The sequence below is a fragment of the Ambystoma mexicanum genome, chromosome 11 (assembly GCF_040938575.1).
Source record: "Ambystoma mexicanum isolate Mex_15411 chromosome 11, UKY_AmexF1_1, whole genome shotgun sequence".
NCBI classification, from domain to species: Eukaryota; Metazoa; Chordata; class Amphibia; order Caudata; family Ambystomatidae; genus Ambystoma; species Ambystoma mexicanum.
In genome coordinates, this window is record NC_090934.1 from 738,475,083 (window position 1) to 738,495,035 (window position 19,953).

Below are 19,953 nucleotides of genomic sequence, written 5' to 3' on the forward strand. Positions count from 1 at the left end.
TAAGTAACTGGTGGAAGGCTTGTTAAGTGGCTATACGGAGTTGTGTATGGTCAGGGATCCCTGCAGAGATCCTGAGGATGCAGGTGCGCTTGCATCCTATTTTTATTTTTTTATTTGGAATGTGGTTTCTGGAATCATCAAGGGTGTCTCTCTTGGTGGATTTTTGAGCTTGGCAAATATCACCTTTCTGGCTGTTTCACTCAGTAATGTTAGTGTAACTTTGATGGGGCCCAAGTGTCTGGCCAACACTTGCAGCTATGCGCTGGTGGTTTGGGTGACTGGAGTGACAGCTGATTGCCATTTTATTGGTGGTGTGTTTGTGTGTGTGATTGACCTGTTTAACTGTGTATGTGTAAGCTTCTGTTTGGATTGTGTTGGTGTGTGTGTTGTGTGGGTGCATTGTTCCATTGTTCCGGTCAGATCTTCCTGGGCTGATTGTTTGGGTACTTAGGTAGTTTCCTCGCTCAGGTGCGGTAGGACTTTGTACCAGTCCCGAGGTGAGGAGTTTGTACTTTGGGGTGACAGCACATTGATTCACCTGTGGCAGGGGTGGATAAAAGGATGTCAGAGTTTTTTGAGGGTTGTGGTTGTGTTAGTTTGGTAGCCCAAGGTGGGGCTGGTGATGCTCGAAGGTGTCATTTTCTAGGTTCCCTGGTGGCAGTGGGGAGCACAAGGAGGTCAGGGTTGTATGGTGGTTTAGGAGTGTAGTTGTGGTGGTCGAGTCCTGACTGCGTCTATGTCAGTTACGCTTGGATGTACAATAATTCTGGGAGTTTGGAATTGGGTAGTGTGTGTGTTTGGTTTGGGTGAGTGGGTGTCGTGCTGAGGTAAGGAAGGAAGGGTTGTTAGGGTTGCCTCCTTCCTGCATGGTGTATGAGGATGTGTGTGTTGTTGTATGTGGGTATGCTTGTTGCAGTAAGAGAAGGAGGTGTTAGAGTTTGTTTGTTTGTTGTTTTATTTTATTTATATAGCGTGCCTAACCCAGGGTTATCTGGTTTTATGAGGTGTGCATGGAATTATGTCTCCCATTGGGATGTATGTGGTGAGCTTGAAATGGTGAGTGTGGAATGTTTGTGGATGAAGAGGTTCCAGCCTAGGCAGTTGGAAGATGTAGGCCTGGGTGGTGGGAGCCAGTGGGCTCTTGTCCTGATTCTTCTTAATCTCCTGATAACCTGATGTAATCTGATTGGAATTGAAGATACAATTAAAGTAACCATGAAGAGTACCTGATAGCATATCCAGTGTATCCTTTTATGAACCCAATGACAGAGAGGCTGTCATAACAGTCCACTAAACTCCCAGGACAAAAGGCCTTATGAACAGACCTTCCGAATAATGAGCTTCACCCACTTTTGCAAGTCCATTGAATGAAAACATCTTCTTATGCAAACACACTAAAAGACCAACAGAAAATTAAATTCATGGTGTTAACATACATTAATATCTGAAGTGACCAGAGAGTGTGGGCTCTGGTCAGGCCTGAAAGAATACATTATTGCACTGAGAGTGTTCACCTTTCAGCCCTGACTTCAATTAGATAGACCACATAGCTTTTCTAATGGAAACAGAACAAAGGGGCCTGTCAAAAACCTTAATAATCATTGACTTAGAGGCGCGCTAGCATCTTGAGTGTCATTACTCCAGAAACGAAACCAAGGCTGGGAATACATAGGAAATCAAGGTCCATTTAAAATTGACTTGACACTTGCATGTGGAAACCATTTTGGCTCATAACCTTGAAACCATTTCATGTGTGAACAAAGGATTAGGTGCACTTCAAAGCTAATAGCCTCCTCTTCTATTCGACCACATCTGCCTACTCTGCAATTTGTAATATTTAATAAAATGATTAATGAATGAATCAATAGCTTTATTTCAACAGTCATTATAAAAGCAGCACAAATCAAGACACACAAAGGTAAAATGTACACATGTGAATTCATGAATATAATTATATATAAAATACAATTTTAAACAGCATAAAACACTTTAAAAAGGAGCAATACGTTTGAATCAATTCCAGTGTCATATGTAGTCAATATATCATATTAAAGGGTCCTGAGGGGAAGCACCCAAGCAGGTAGTGACACAGCGCCTCAGCTCCGCTCTGCACTGACAAAATATCCTGAAATAAATATAGTTAAAAGCTGCTTTTGAATCACTGGAACGGCTCCTGTAGTACCGGAGGGCCAACAGTCCCCTGTGGTGTGGCTACCGCTTTGGAGGACTGGAGAATGCAGAACAATTGAGTGTCTGCCTCACTGGACAGTGGCTGGTGCTGGCGGGGAGGTCAATGCAGGGATTCAGGGCCTCTGCAGTGGCACGGCTCCCCAAACCTGCAGCATCCGTATAGTGGAGTCAGTGTTGTGATATCACTGATATTCCAGACTGCATAGCTGGGAGAAGCAACAGATGGGATCCGGTGGCCTCTTCTCCTCCTTGTGGCATTGCTGCTACCCAACCCTCCCTGCCCAGGGGTCGTTGCTAGAGGGAGTGAGGCACAGTGGATCTGAGCGGGATAGGGGTATTGGAGCAGGGTGGCAGGCGCCATTGACTGACGGGGTGCTTGGAACAAGGTGAAGGCACCAACAGGTCAGGCTGAATTGACGGGTTTGTCGGGGTGGCCAAAGATGGTGGCGAGGGACGGCTGAATGCTAGGGGCACAGCAGACATAAGAAGCTGAATTATTGTGGGGAGCACAGTGCGCAATGTGGACTGGTGCAGTGGGTATAATTAAGGGGTGGTGTGCAGTGCCCAGCGCTACGGCTGGGATAAGTTTGTGGTGGCATCCGCTGTGATCTTTCACAGCCAGTAGCGTGATCTAGATTTTAGGGGACAAAGACAATGGCTGTGGGGCCAGGGCTCCCATCCCTGGGAGCTCAGGTTCCGTATGGGTGGTCACGGAGTAGTGGAGTGACCACCGAGGTCACTGTCTAGGCCGGGGAGCCAAAGTGAATGGACTATATCCTGAAACACATTGGGTGCTCTGAGTACAGCCGGCTCTAAGTGCCCAGACATTAATTGTGAGATTGATACAGGAAAATGGTGGATGAAAAGCTGAAGAGGGGGTGCACGCAGGCGACAATGGAACACTACACTACCCCTCCACCACCCGCACCCAAACAGGCCACGCAAGGGCTAGTGGAGGATCGCTCAATGGACGCCGCTGGGCTAACTCTCACAGATGTCATACAGGTCATCATGAACTTCAGATCGGCGCTTGAGCCCAAGATTGATTCTGTTGGCTCGGAGGTGACACTACCTGGCCATGACATTCACAAGATAACCTCTAGGATGGACGCAGTCGAGCAGCATACGTCAGTTGTGGACGATGCACTACAATCCATGAAGCACCAAGTATTGGAGTTTCTTGGCCAGACCAGGGCACTCGAAGAGAGAGACGAGGATGCTGATGGCATGGCTTAGAGGAGCAGCCTGTGCATAATCGGATTGCCTGAGAGGATGGAGTGCCCCTCAATGAAATTATAACTGGAGCTGTGGTGCTTAGAGATTGTGGGTCCCTTAGGCTTTTCAAACTTCTTCTCAGTTGAAAGGGCACATCGGGTGTCAGGCCAGCCACCACCACCACCCTGTGCCCCCGTGCGTGCAATAGTGGTCAAGCTCATCAATTTCTGGGAACGAGGCACCATCTTATTACATGCCACAAAGAAAAAGTGCCCTCTAAATGTGAACGGCGCTAAGGACAACATATTTCCAGACTATACAAGAGTGGTCCAGAAGGTGCAGCAATCCTTTGAAGCAGTTAAGAAACGGCTGCAATCGTGGAGGGTCAAGTATGCCCTTTTTTTCCATCAGTGCTAAAAGTCCTCCACGAGGGTAAAGCATACTTCCTCGAGAATCTGCAGGAAGCCTGTAACTGGATCGACACCGATCTACATAGTACCGGGATAAAGGAGCGATGCAGATCGGGTGACAGCCGGAGGAACAACTCAATGGACATGGCGCCACTGTCGGCTGAAGAGATGGCTCACCAGATTGATGCTGCCTTATCTACACAAAATGATTGCCCACAATGAGTGAGAGCGGGGGGATGCACATTTTCTGTGGTGGCCAAGGAGGCACAGATATTATTCAGTGGAACCGCAGTGTCCGGTTCATGTCAGACATGAAAAATGATGTCCATAGAGTGTGAACCGGTCTTTCCGGTGCAGAGGGGGGACAGGTGGGTGTAAGGTGCAGGAATTTCCTGTTCTTGTTAACCGCTAATCTTACGGTTTGATGATGACAGGGGGGAGTGACAGATACTCAAGGGTTGGGCGGAGTATAGGGTGGGGGAAATGGGGAAATGGCTTTGGGGTTCTCATGGCAGATAACAGCATTAACACTTGCTCCTTCCTTACCTGGAATGTAAATGGGCTTAAGAGGAGAGTGGTATTATGTTATCTTAACAAGGTTAAACTTGAGATAGTCTTTATTCATGAGACCCACTTAAATGGGGTGGAATGCAAATTCTTTGCATGCACCACCTAGTACAGCGGGCTACACTAGTGGCTTGCTGGGGGTGTTGAATATGTTCAGAACATCCTCACCATGGTCCATCTCTAAAATTGGGCGGGACTATAGTCGATCCTTTCTTCTGGTACTGGGGGACTACAAGGGGAGCGCTGGGGTCTCCTGAATATGTATGCTCCTCCCCCACTGCAGCTACATACACTTCACAACGTACAGGAAGCGTTGAAAACATACACAGCAGATACATGAGTTATTGGGAGATATTTCAACAATGTCGTGGGTCCCGCACTACATCATTTTAGCAGGCACAAGTGGGATGGCTAAGTGGCGAACAAAGCTTGCTGCTTACACACTGGCAGTGGGTCTGATGGATATATGGCAGGACCTTCACCCGGATCGCAGGGATTATTCCTTTCACTCTGGTAGACACCTCACGATGCCCCACCTGGACTGCTTTTTTGCACTGCACGACTCTATGCATTGGTTTAGGGAGGTGAAATTCACTGCCCATGGGATCTCAGACCGCTCTCCCCTGTTATTATACTCTCATGCGGTGCGGCCCAGAAGGGGTAACCGCTGGTCTATCTTATAGCATACTGTTAGTTATGTATGATTTACTATTCATCAAGAATTGTGGTGGTGTTCAGAAAGTCACCCGTGACCCATATTTTGATCTGAGGTAGAGGTGCATTGGCAAGAAAGACCGTTTGTAAACTAATTACACAGTTGCTGGTAGCCTTTTTTATATGGCTAGAACATGGGATTTGTTTCATGTTAATCATAGTTCTGGTTGTAAAACAATAAAGATGATACATACCAGTTTGCCGTAAATCAACAAATGAATCAGAGCATGAGTCTCAGATTTATAATGAGCCAGGCATTTTTAAACAAACAACAGTTTGAATTTGAACACAGTATGAGTGGAGGCAAGTGCATCACATGATTGAGTGCCAATATAAACATAGACACATATACAGTAAGCATAATGGTACAGATGTACATATAATTCAAAGAAATGTGATGCAAACAAGTTTGGAAGGGGGGGGAAATAAAGCATATGTGTCCTCAGAGATGAAGAACCCCACTGAGTGTGGGTCTTCCTGCAGTTGAGTGGTGACCAATCCTAGGTAATTGTGTAATTAGTTTACGAACTGTCTTTCTTGCCGTTGCACCTCTACCTCTGATCAAAATATGGGTCACTGGTGACTTTCTGAACACCACCACAATTCTTGATGAATAGTAAATCATACATAACTAACTGTGTGATATAACTTAGACCGTCGGTTACCCCTTCTGTGCCACACCCTGGGCTCTAGCCTAAGGTTCTGGCATATAGGGCTGTCCCTCCTGTTACAACACTATACTCTCATACGTCTACGGCAGGCCAATATCTTGAATGGAGGTTGAACTCGTACCATTTAAAGGGACCTGACAACCTCTGAGTATTTCGAGAATAATACTGTGGCCATAGCAACCCCGCAGACATAGCCGTGCAGGCAGCTAGAACGCGCAGCAGAAATGAACATTTAGATAATCTGGAAACTGTGGATAATGAAAGGGAATTTCTCTCCGGCAACGTAGAGGGCCCTGAAGCGGGTAGGATGATCGCCTGGTTGGAGCGCAGAGGCGGGGGTCCTCAAAATATCCATTAAGTCGTGAATGATCAGGGGGAGGCGGTTTCCGCACCGGAGGAGGTGGCTGAGACGTTTACTGCATACTATGAGTGCCTGTAACAGGCACTGCACACATATCCCACGGAAAGGGCACATGAATTGGAACACTCCTATGGCCTCAAAAAGTTAACCGACCAACTGAAAACGGGTTTGGAAAGGGACATTATGAAGGACAACATTTGAAACACGCCTTGAAACACCTGTGTATAGGCGCGTTACAAATGCCATTTCATATCATAACATTTGGGAGGCCATGTCAGATTTCCTGGTGGAAGTGTGGAATGTATTAGTGGAGAGGGTAGTGGAGCAGGTATGAAAAATGTTCACCCATATTAAGGCTGAGTTCTCACTGCTCCCTGACCTCTGGAGGGCTTTAGTAGTGGTCTTCCCTAAGAGGGACAAACCTCCCGCATTGAGGTAGTCATATAGGCTGATCTCACTGATTAACAGTGAAGCGAAGGTGTTAGCAAACCATTTGCCCAGCGTAATGCCAGCGCTGGTGCATGCGGACCAGTGTGGTTTCATGCCAGGGCGTTCCACTGAAATGAACATCCACCGGGTACACATCGCAATTGATAGGTCCAATTTAACTGTCTCCCCGACAGCCATCTTTTCGATCGATTTTTGAGAAAGCGTTTGACTCAATCTCCTGGTAGTTCTTATGGGACGTTATGTTAGGAATGGGGTTTGGAGAAAAATATATGGGGTGGGTGAAGCTACTCTATACTGGGATAACAGCATCGATTCTAGCCAACAGCTGCTCTTCACAGGCTTTCCCACTGTAAAGAGGGACAAGAAAGGGGTGCCCCTTGTCTCCTCTCCTTTTTACGTTAGCAGTCAAACCCCTGGTGCTGTGGCTTTGATTGGATCCAGGCTGGACCGGTCTGGTGTGACCCACTGGCTGCCATGTAGAGCGGGAGTCCCTATATGCCGACGACCTCCTTTTATTTGTCAGTGACCCGGCAACCTCTTTACCACGGATAGTTGTGAATTCTCAGAGTCTTTGAGGTTTGCAGCAGTCTGCAGCTGAACTGGGATAAGACTGCTATCCTCTTCCCTATACGGGGTGGGGAACAGGAAATGCCTAGTGGGTACGGTTATCAGTTCCAGCGTAACTCATTCAAGTATCTAGGAATACAAATATGTCGGACACAAGAGGATTTCCTCAAGGAAAATCTAGATCCGGTTATAAAACGCGTTCAGGGGGATGCAGTGCATGGGACCTATCTCTTGTTGTCTCTGCTGGTGGATGCAGCTCTTTTCAATTTGCGTATTCTCCCCAGATTCCTGTATATGGTGCAGAAAACACCATAAGACATCACGGAGATGGAATTCAAAAGGATAGAGACAGTGCTACGAACATTACTGTAGCAAAATTCTCAGCCGAGCATTGCATTGCAAACACTCTACTGGGAGGTGGGTATCGGCTTTCCTGATATTTGAAAATATTATTGGGCATCGCAACTGCCAACAAATGGTTGCATATGGATGTGACGCCACCATGCGTGGGCTGCAAACTAGCATGGATGCAGCCGGTTATGCTGCAGCAATATTTATACAGGGGCAGACAAGTGACCAACCTGCCCAAGCCCTGCAGCTAACGAATGGTGTAAAGGGCATGGCACTGAGGAAGATGGGCTGGGATCGCGTAATTACTCTTGAAACCACCCCTGTGGAAAAATAAAACGAAGTCAGAAAATCTGGCAAGGGGTTGGCGGACAAGAACATTGTTCAACTGAAAGATGTGGTGGCGAACGGGAGGGTTATTCCCTTTGCGAGTCTGGCACAGACCCATGATTTACCCCAGGCAGAATATTACCACTATGTCCACCTGACACATGCACTACGGGCACAAATACCCGATATGGAGATACTCCCAACACAATCACCACTCGAATGTCATGATAGAAAAGATAACAACTAAAGCCATCTCTACATTGTACCGGTCCATAACGTCATTCACCTCCTCAGCAGAACTGCAGAAAGACAGATGGGTTCCGGATCTAGATCCTATAGAGGCAGAGGACTGGATTGAGGCACTAACTCATGCGAGGGAGTTCATTATCCCTGCAAAGCTACGGCTAACACACCTTAAGAATATACACAGGGTATACTAGTCTCTGGACAAGCTTCACATACAGGGCTCAGCACTGACTCATAATTGCCTACAGTGTAAACACCCACCTGCACATTCATACGCACAACATGGGATCGCCGCCATGCACTACAGAAGTACTGGTCTGTGGTGGCCACACATCTTTCCAACATCTTGAAGTAAGAAATACTGATCGATCCCAAGTTGTGGTGGTGCAAGTGAGCCGGAATGACAAATTATTCTTGGCAGTAGCAATTGGTGTGGAAAGATATGTTGTCCCACAGGGTTGGAATGACCCTACTAAACCGCATCTCCAAGTAGAAAATAGCGGTGGACACCTGTATGGCACTGGGGCAAAAGGTTTACCAAATGCAGGGTTATCCTGCAAAACACAACAAGATTTGGCAGAAATGAGAGGAGACTGGATGATCGGGTTCTCTGTGTTATGCAGGAGGGGACGACCTGGGTCTCTGACCCGAAGGTCAATAAGTATTGCCACACTGATTGGGCTAGCTGGTGCTTCAGCCTCTATCATTGGCAGCTCCAGCCCCTATCAGCTGGGGATGTGAGGAGGTCTTTTACTGGGGAGGGGTGTTCACTGGTGGGAATGAAGCAGGTCACGAATCACAGGGTCTGGGATACACAGGTTGTCGATCTCTATTACAGGAATAATAAATATATTGATAAAAACAAAATATATTATATTATAATAGTACTAGCCGCTTTGCCCCTGCGAAGGGATGCTTTATATATGAAGCTAGAAACAGCTAAAAAGATTGTAGCTTCAGTGGATAATTTACACAGCTGCAGAGTATCGCTAATACACCCAACACTATGATTTCTCAAACCAAGTAAGCAAATAGGATATTCTCAAACCCTTGTACGAGGGACAAACAAATAGGACATGATAACATTATTCCACTACCCCAAGGCAAAACAAACAACAATCATTGGCTGCAGTATTCCATACCTTCTGCATACATCCTAAAAAGCCTACTCCTTTGGCAATCTGCAATAGTACAGTAAAGGATCATTTCTTCATAACGAGTCCTGATCCGAGTTTTAGTATTGTCCTTAATATTGGTAGGCATATTCCAAAGATCAATCAGACCTAGACATCTTATGACACTCTTGATGTGTCTACACTAGGGCAAAGATTATGCCCCATCTTGATTCTGAATGTCCAATAGACCATCCAAACATTTGAATAAGGTGGGGGACGACCACATTCTAATCCCAAATAAAATTGTCAGGAGCTTCAATTCCATAGCTAAATCAATCCAATCTAACTTCAGCCTTAAACAAACATTTGGCATACTTTTTTGAAAACATAACAGCTTCATAACAAATTCTCTATTGTCATTAACTTGTTAATTTTGACATAGCCCTTAGCTCAGCACCATACAAAATAGCCTTCTAAGCTTTAGCACAGTATATTTGCAAGGAAGGGTGTCCGGCACTGTGGCCATGTGTATTCGCAAATGTACAGATTGCATTGCTAGTTCTTTCTAGCATAGACTCTGCTCTCATAATATATCTGTCCCAAGAGCATTTATTCATAAACCTCAGACCAAGATATTCCTATTGTGTTACCTGCTCGAGTGGTATATCCCCACTATGAATCAATAGCCTGGGCAATCTCTTTGATGGTGTATTTAAGACCACGGTCTTGGTTTTAATCAAGTTAATATCCAGGCCATTATCATGACAAAACTGATTAAAAAGGTCACACTGCTTGCGAAGACCACGCAGTGACATAGAAATGAGCACTGCGTCATCCACAAAAAGTAGAAGCAGGGTTATGTCCTCTCTAAGGGATGGAGCATCCGTTGGAACCTTATCTAGAATACTGAAAAGGGGATTTATAAACAGAGCAAAGTTGGGGCCAAGACACAGTCCTGAGGAATACCCTTTTCAAAAGGAAACATGTGTGTCAGGAACCCTTCCAGAGCCCAACGTACTGTAGCCTTGTTATTGGGGTAGAGAGAGAGATGATAGCTCTCACCAGGGACATTTGAGTTCCTTATCCTATCAATCTTTCCAATAATCTGTTGTGCAGGACTGCACTGACGGCAGGTTTAAGATCTACAAAAGAAATATACAAAATAGTCTTTCCCAAGGAAATATGTTTGTGTAGAAGCAAATCAAATATAATAATTAATATTCATACAATTATGAAAATGAACACCACAAATGAATGCTGCATATGTAGGCGTGCACCTTAGAAAAGGGAGTACAGCAATCCTATATTACTGCGGTCTCGGGATGCTATCAGAAATTATAAAACAAAAAACATTCTACAGTCAAGAATATTAAGAGTACATTGGGCCCTCGCCTCTTTCTAGTCACAAGTATAGAAATTATAATCATCCAATGAAGATCGGGGATGCGTGTTCAATAGAAGTATCTGACGAGGCAGCTGGATAATGGGAAGATTGGGCCAATCACTTAGTGTGTCATAGTTATGACATGGGCATAGGCATAGTTGACAATTTAAATAGTATGAGCATCGAGTGGATAGGGATTCTGGAACTGGAAAAAGCTGCAAGAAAGGCCACCACCTGCGATTATGATTATGAAATGGATGGGTCAATTTAAGGGCTGCAGAAAGAAAAAATCCTGTTCTAGGGGATGAGTCCTGTCGAATAGTGGAACCTGCACAGAAGGGAATTTGATGCAGTCCTACTTCACAGAAGCAGATCAGGAAGGGCCTTGTTGACTGGGAGATGGTCAATCTAAAGGGTCCAGGGTGCTCACAAAACAAAATGTATCCTCTCAAAGGTGAGTATGAGAAACATTGTATGCTCCCAGAAAGGGAAGGTCTTATCAAAATATATTGATTTAAATGGGAAACAAAGAATGCAATCTCATTGCATAAAGAATTGAGTAAGATGTCATTTAATCCAACTTAAAATACGTTTCTGAGTTGTGTGTACAATAATATAGATAGCACGTCTCTGCATTTGGCGCACTGCTCTTAAAAAAATCATTGGCTCTTTGAATTGTAACCTAAGTGTTTTTGCTGAAATAATTAACATGGGGTGTGATATGAAGATGTCTATAGCAGACCCTAATGCATATTTTTCTTGATAATGTATGTTCTGTGAAGGCCATGCTAGTTAATAAGGATGGGAAATGAGAGCGCATTTAATAGCGTCATTTCTACTCACATAGAAATTCTGCAGATATAAATCCTATGCAATCCATTCACTCTTAAATACATAGTACAGAAAAAGAGTCTCACGCCAGTGGGACGTGATCTGCAAAATAAAAGAGATGGGGCACCTATATCTGTTTAATGGAATCCTAAACCCATTCCCCCAAATTGGGTGGGTGAATGGAAAGTCTGTGCGTTCTGAATCAATAACAAAACTTCCCAAACCCAAAACCTGCAGAATTCTAGTGCAAGTTATTGCAAGCATATTGTAAACTGCATGTTGGGGAGCAAAAGCCAGCAGACTACTTGCTGCAGGATGAGAGAGGAATCAAAAGGACTGATCCCTTGGCCTTAACAAACGTCAAACTTTCACAATTTGAATTGAATTTTAATTAGATTTTTCAACACTACTTAGTTGGTTTGATCCATCACGTCCACGTGTTGCTTTTGTGGTATTTTTAATAGTAACGTCAATTTGCAAGTAGCATGTAAATGTTTTGATCCTAATGAATCGTCATCAGTGGCTTATGGCATATCAAACCTCGTGCCTTCCAAACACTGAACTCCTTTCCCAACTGTAGGCTGCGTTGTTTTTTCAATATAAGGAATAACCTGTCTTGATGGGGAAAGTGGCAGACTGGCAGTAACTCTGTAATATGGAGTGCTCATTTCCTGCTCTTCTCATGTATTGTCAACTGCACACATATGTTAGCAGCCCACAGCACCACATTTACACCGAAGGTATTAAGCATGCAAAGGTTCCCTGAAAACAGAATTTGTTGGTAATATAATGTCCTGTGCATTATGTGCAATGGTAACTTTACGTGCAGTTTAAAGATGTTTGCATATTACAGAAAAGAAAATGTTTGAAGTATCCTTCTACTGTTACGGCCCATCTGCTATCTTGATTGCTATGTGGTAAGTGGCAGAGTTACAATTATAATTATAATTAGAATGTTTTAATTATTCAGACCGCAATATGCATACAGAATTGATTACGGAAATGAATGCTTGTGTGTGAGAAATAGTGGGACAAATGCAGGCTGGTACATTTCGTTTTTGTAGAAATGTTGCCTGTGATTTTGTGACATTGTGGTGACTCCACCTGCATGATACTGGGGACCACCTTTGCCTTGATTTCACCTTCAATACAATGATTTAAATAAATGTTAGTTTTGATTAAATCGCCTGTTTCTTGGCAGGAATGGTGGGGTGTGACTCTATTCCTAGGGGGCATTAGATCAAGGTGTCCACTTGATATGTAGTAATCAAAATATAACCACAAAAGTGATAGGTGGAAGGTTTTGAATGAAGCTGATTGCTCTGGGCAACCTTCCGCACCACAGTTTTTTAGCCCGTCTGCACCATTGCAAAAGTGGTCCAGCTATATGCAAATCAGTCAGGTACTGCCACCAATGATAGCAGCCCAGCCAAAGTGCTAGGCCAGGTCCTCTCTGCACGGAAACACAAGCAACCCCAGACATTTTTCGGCCTTGTTGGGCCGCCTCAGTGAGATGCAGCTTGGTCCCCTATGGCACAGCGAGCAAGGGACCCACGTCTGGGCATACTCTGTCTCACATAGTGAGACAAACTATAACCACAAAAATGATGGGTGGAAGGTTTTGAATGAATCCGAACCACAGGCATTTCTCTGGACAACCTTCCACATCACTGTTTTTAAGCCTGCCTGCGCTATTACAAAAGGAGCCCAGCCATATGCAAATCAGCCAGGTACTGCCACCAATGGTAGCAGCCCAGCCCGAACCGCTAGGCCACATTTCCTCTGCATGGAAGCACAAGCAACCCCAGACATGTTTCGGCCTTGTTGGGCCTCCTCAGTCAGGTGCAGCTTGGTTCCCTATGGCGCAGAGTAATCAAAATATATCTTACAAACCGGGGAAAGACATTGGCTGATTGCACAGCAGTTAGTTACTCTGCTAAGAGAGACCCTCAAAATCATGAATTCAATGAGGATAAAAGTAATAATGGAGCAGCATTTGGATTCTAAAATGTCAGCTGGTTACTTAGGTCGCTCTGAGCATGGATGGTGAAGTGTCTTTGCTGCTCTGACAATGTTAGTTTAAAAAGAAGTTTGGGAACATGATCAATGCTCAAACATTGATCCTAAAGATGTACTAGTATAGGTTAGGCAACATCAAAGATGGAAGACTTGGTCCTTGACATTAAGTTGCAAAATGAGATCTACTATAATTAGTCATAGGTATAAAATGTAACTTTCGCCACAGAGGTTGGGTGGGAATAAGGAGGCAATTGGACAGTGAAAGGAGTACCCAGCCAACTGAGATGACAAGTGATTAGTAATTGGAATTAGGAAATATCTCGGGGTGAACGCTGATGGCATCATGTACTGCTAGAAAATCAAAAGAGTTAGAAGTAGGATTGTAACACCAGTATAGGGTAATGGAGCCCATTCACAAGTGTTTCAGAGCGCAACAAGGCAAGGGAGGGGAACAAGGGAGGACAAAACGACGATCTTACTAGGCCCAGTGACATTGAGAACACGCAAGTTCAGGGAAGATGGAATGGGGAAAGTGCAAGGGGAAGGGGAGGAGTGGAAGTGCTGAAAACGAGATCAAAACAACAACAGGTAGTGCTGCCAGCAGGTGCTAAGGCGCAGACAGAGGGTGTCTAATAAGTGCAGGAAGAGGACTCTCGGGTTGCAGATATAGACCCAAGTGCAAGGGTTGCCAGGAGGCAGTGCCGGTATGTGGCTGGGTGGGCAGGGATCTGTGTCCGAAATCAGAGAGTAGCCAGGTGCAAAATGCAGAAGCAGACAGAGATCAGCAGGGCAGAGGAAAAGCGAAGGAAGAAGCAAAGATGAAAGTCTTGAGGTGCTTCCGTAACCGAAGATGGTTCTCCTCAAGTTTCAGAGAGGCAGGGAAGCTATTCCAGAGGGAGGCCTCAGCCGAAGAGAGACGTAGAGTACAGGGTTAAACAAGCATTGGCATAGCCAACACTTTGAGCTTTTGTTTAGGCATGAGCATTGCCTTTGATAGGCACTGCCATAATGGTAGCAACTGCCCATTAGTGGCAACAGTGCAAGTACCTGGGAATATGATAGCTGTGCCTGGCAAATGCTTCTCTAAAACCTATATACAAGCCTAAACTGCTGGATTTGCCAATGCTTGCTTTTAACAGGACTTCAATACAAGGACATGCATAATGCTTATAATTTCAGTCCCTGAATGCACACTTGATTAAGACATTTTTATTTCACCAGTAGAGTATTTACAGCTCCAAACCATTAACTCTCAGAAATAACACTGGCAGGTGCTTAGTAAAGGACAGAAACAGAACCGGTACTACTATGGTGCAAGACTTGCATGACTACATGCTGTATACACAGAGAGTACAGAGAACAGAAGGTTTCACGGTGCTGCTTGGAAAAGAAAGCTCAAAGAGATCACAGAAGGATGTGTTTTGGATGGGGAGGAGCAGGAAGTGGGTGGGAATGGCCATAGGGATTGGCATGGTCACAGGCAGTCAATGGGTGGATAAATAACCAAACAACACCCTCAAGCTATGTGTCTCTCCACATATCCCATCTCCCTCCTGGCTGTACTATAATGCAACAGTTTGAACGTATAGGTGGCGCTTTAGCCACAACTAATAGCTAAAGCTAAAAATAAGTGGAGTCTTCTTTCCCGCAAGATCACAATCCACTTTAAACTCCTTGCAGAAGCTCTATGAATCCAAGATGCTGCATGTCCCTGTGCCCGGTGTTCCACCGTAGCCGAGAGGGTGGAAGGCGGTGACAGTAAGACAGACTGTTATAAGAATGAATTGTAGCAGTTACTTTACATTAAACATGGACATTCCAAATAGATACAAACCCACCGTTAGTTATACACCAGAGCAGGGGGCTGCAATCTTTGGATCTCCTTATATTTTGGATTACAACTCCCAACAGCCCTAGCCAGCGTAGTCAATGTGGGGGGATAACGGGAGTTGCAGTCCAAAACATCTGGAGAAGCACAGATAGCAGACCTCTGCACTAGAGGGGGGCCTTGCCTGAAGTTTCTGTGCAGGTGTTGGAAGTGGTGGGTTCATGAAAGAAGAACAACCAGATCTGCCCTTCTCTAAGTGAATCCGTGACATCGCGCCCCAACCTTCCCTTACAAGGTATCCAAAGCTGCACGCACACATAAAGAATCAGGATTCCCGTGCCCAGCCCATCTCTAGTTTTACAGACACTAAGGTGTGAGACTGGTAAAGTCACTACAAACCGACCTGAGGTCATGTGGGTAAGACCACCTTCCCTCAACACAGCTTCTCTACAGGCTTGGTAGCTCCTCAGGGCATGCTGCTAATTTACTGATTTGAGACATCTGTCTGATGCTTCTGGGCACTAGCCAATGTCAGGTGCATCAGGTTGGTACGCTAGGGTATGAACCAGCTCACGCATAGTGGAGTATCAGGTGGACTCCCTCTAATGCCCAACACGCAGGGCAGAGAAATCCCTGCACTGAGGAACAGAGGCCTGCAGTGTCAGGACCGAGCGGCGAATACCTCTGACTCCACCACGAAGGTACATCTCCTCTAAAGGATCCATGAAACAAAGCCCCTTACACCCTGAAAAGTAAGGTCCATGAGCTATCCTCACAAATAATTAAGCGTGTGCGCTATTCCCACCCACACCAAAAGTTTGGTTAGCAATTGGCAACTGTAGAATATTTAGATTAAGTCAAGTGGTGTCATCTGAGTTAAGGGCAGATGCCAGTATGAATTAAGGACAGATTTCAGGTACCCAACGTTGCCTGGGAGTAAGGCCACACTACCGGAGCAACCGTGGAGTGTCCAGGGAGTGGCCTGGGGTGGCACGTGCTGCCCCTGGCATCTGACTGCCCACCCCAAGTGCCACCACACTATTCTAAACTATGATCATTATGTGTGTGTGTGTGTGCGCTCGTGCTTCATGCCACCCCTGCATAAGTCAGTGCCCCACTTGGGCCACCCCAATCAAAAGAGTCTGGATACGCCACTGTGGAGCAACCCATCTGCCATGTTGGAATTGCTAATTCAGCGGTACCAACCAAAAGAATTGTAAGAATGGCTAAACAAGTTCACCTTCCCTGTGTGGTTTTAATTTGGTGCCACTCTGTGGCGGAACGCTCACATGTAGTTGGTTATTTATTGGAAATGGAAACTGGCTAAGCCACAACAGGACAACAAACGCATGTGAGACAGGCATATTGCAAAAATATACAGCACATCCCAAAGAAACAGCACAACACCTACGCGCATAGCTTCCAAATGTCCTCGACCTACTCAGGGCTCAAGTCGAGGGTACACGCGGGGGGGGACGGAGTCCCCCCACTTTATTTAGAGGGGGGACTCAGTCCTCCCCAGCTAAAATAGAAACATTGGATGTACTCTTTGAATTCATGAATTAAAGCAGACTTTGACCGCAGTCATTAGGTTTGGAGCCGGACATTTCACCACTGCACTATATAACCGATCAAAAATAACAAACAACTAAACGTGAAATATCCCATTTCGGTACTGCAAGTCCCAGGGAAAACATTTGTATTGATTCTTGGAGTTTAAAACAAGCACACCTTTCACCGTTTTCAAAATCACTATTAGAAGAAAATATCCTTTCTTGATTTTGTGCGTGTGTTGATTTTATGAAAGGCAAATGCCATTCGTCCTGTTCAATTTGGGTGGTTATGAAAAGCCAATATAATGATTGATTGATTGATTGATTTCTTGATTGATTGAGCGCTTTATGAATGCGCATATTTCACCTTGATATGCTAATTTCTGGCGACGTCACATCCCATTGCGTTTGTTGATGAGTCCCCTCACTTTAATTTTTAGGACTTGACCCCTGGACCTACTTACTGTATCTTCATGTACACTTTGCACAAACAATACACTACGCACTTTTTATTGGGTGCAACTTTCTAATTCTTACGACACATTAACCAAAACAATGTGTGATTTCTTTGGAACTCAAGCAGTGTTTAAAAAAAAAAAAGAATTCACCGCACAACAATGAACATTTTTATTGAGAGCTTTGCAAAGCGTAACTAAGACTTTGAGAGTTGAGCGCCCACTGACGACATCTGCACTCACAGATGGGAATCCTGGCAGGGGCACCTGAGTCCATCTTCCTTCCCGGGGCGATACATTAATTCCTACTGAGTTAGGTGATAACAGCAGCTACTGCCAGGTGCCAGGAGACAATCCAGTTTGATCTCTGTGTTATGTAAGTGGAATTTTTTTTACTGCTTTAATTTATTACTAAGTTTTTAGCAAACACGAACAGGAATAAACAAAACTGTCCAGAAGACATCACAAGACAAGAAAGGGGGGAAAGGGTACTTAGACAAGAGAAATACTTCCCAACTCCTTCTTTCCAGTCTTATTCCATCAAGGTTTCCCCTATGAAAGAAACAGTGGCCAATACCAGCGAGGTCTTGTCTCCTCGCAGGACCAAAACCCACCACTCCTCTGGGGTCAATGACCTTAGATCCGCTATCAAATGCCCAAAGTGTTTTGTCCTTAGTTCAGTCAGCCCCTGGCATGATCTATAGAGATGTTTTAGAGTTTCCACCGTTTTCTCTTTCTCACAAAATCGACATAGATAGTCTTTTGGTGATGTCGCTGCCATTCTGCTGCAAATATCTCTTTTGTCAAAAACAAATTCAATCGAATCCTTAAAAATTGGTCCCGATACTTTCTGCTCGAGAATTTGGCCAAGTAGCCTGGCAATTCACCCAGGACCCTGGCTTCCTGTTTCAATTAATAGAACAGCTTGTAACGGTTTGCCACTTGTACGTGGTTATACAGTCCAGCTCCATCAGCTTGGTTTTCACCCGGCACAAGTTCTATTTTAGTTCCTCCTCTGTGTATCCTGTCTCCTTCAGTTTGTTTTGGTTGGCCACTACCCAGGCCTTCAGAGCTCAGTTCGATCCCTTCAAGATTTTGTTGTATATAATCTCGGTGGTTCTTACTCCAGAGCCCAGAAGGCAGTTTCTGTAGAGTGCCAGTCGCTTCCAGTCCACCGTTGCCCTTAATGATTGAAGGCCCAATTCTCTTCATACCACCTGAATTCAGATGGAATATGGGACTTTCATGACTATCTTCTAGAAGATCCCTTCCAGTAATGGCCATAGCTTATTAGAGAACAAAAGTATTGTCTCCGAGTCGCAGGTCAAAATAGGGGCAGCTTTCATTTTATAAAAGTTCAAAGTCGGGATCAGTGAAAAGTGACCAAATTTGATATTTAGAATAGTTGCTTGAGTCGCCAATGTTCTAGCCTTTCGGTGCAAGGATGTCACCATTGGGGCTTCAGATATGTTGGTATTTATCACTAGTCCCAAGTATCTGAAAGAGTCAACTTGTTCAATTTGGGATGCCCCAGCCTCCATAGGAATTTTGATTTCTTTTACTTTGTTTTTTCTAATACCAGGATCTTTGTCTTCTCTGTGTTTATCTGTAAGTAATGTTTTCCACATACTCTTTTAATTTATCAAGCTGTCTCTGGAGACCAACAGGCGTTTGATCTATTAAGACCAAATCTTCTGCATAAAGAAGAAGACGACTCAGTGGCACTTCCCCTATACGAGGAGGAACACTTCTAGCTGTGTCTAATGTTTGGTCCAGATCGGCTAGAAAGAGGTTGAAAAGAGCTGGTGCCAAGGGTCTCCCTTGCTTCAAACCACTGGATAATTGTATCTCTTGAGACAACAGACCACACTTATTTAGTTTTACCAGCAAGCTGGTGTTAGAATGGAGCCAGACTAATGGCTTCAGCATAGATCCCGGGCAATTCCACCTCTGCAGTTTGTTCCACAGGCGGACACGTCCCACCCGGTCAAAGGCTTGGACAAAGTCCACAAATGCCAAGTATATCCTAGGTTTTTTGTCCCAAACTTCACCCATTAAGATATTTCTGAGCAATAGGTTGACACTTGTCCCTATCCCTCTTACAAAACCAGTTTGAAACGAGTCATTACAGTCCTCACGATGTGACCATTTGTTCAGTTTTACAAGAAGAAGGGAGCCAAATACCTTATTGATGAAGTCCATAAGGATGATCGGGCGGTGATGAATATTGGGACTGCGGTTGGCTTTCTCCAAGACTCAGGGAGGGTGTGAGTATGAACAATCTGGTCGAATAAGGGATGAAGAAAGTTGGTCCAGTGTGTCAGGTCTTCTTTTATCATGGAGTTGGTAAGGCTGTCGGACCCTGGGGCTCGTGAGTCATTCCGTTTTTTAGGTTCTCCAAGATGTCCTCTAGTCCATGGGAGACGTCCCATGTAACAGATGTATAACATAGTTCTAAGGGGACGAGATCCCTGAAAAAAAACTCAGATGTATTCCCAGTGTTGGAAGCTTGAGTGGAAGGTGCCTACATTTTGGCCAATGCAAGCTGAGTTTTGTTCTCAAGAATTGGTTCTTGTCAGCAATACATTATTTATTTAAGTTTTATAACATGCTACAACGCGGGCAAGCCTGACTACTTAACAAATTATGCTTCATCGTCAACACTCCTAGCATGTACACCCAGCAAGGAACCAGACAGG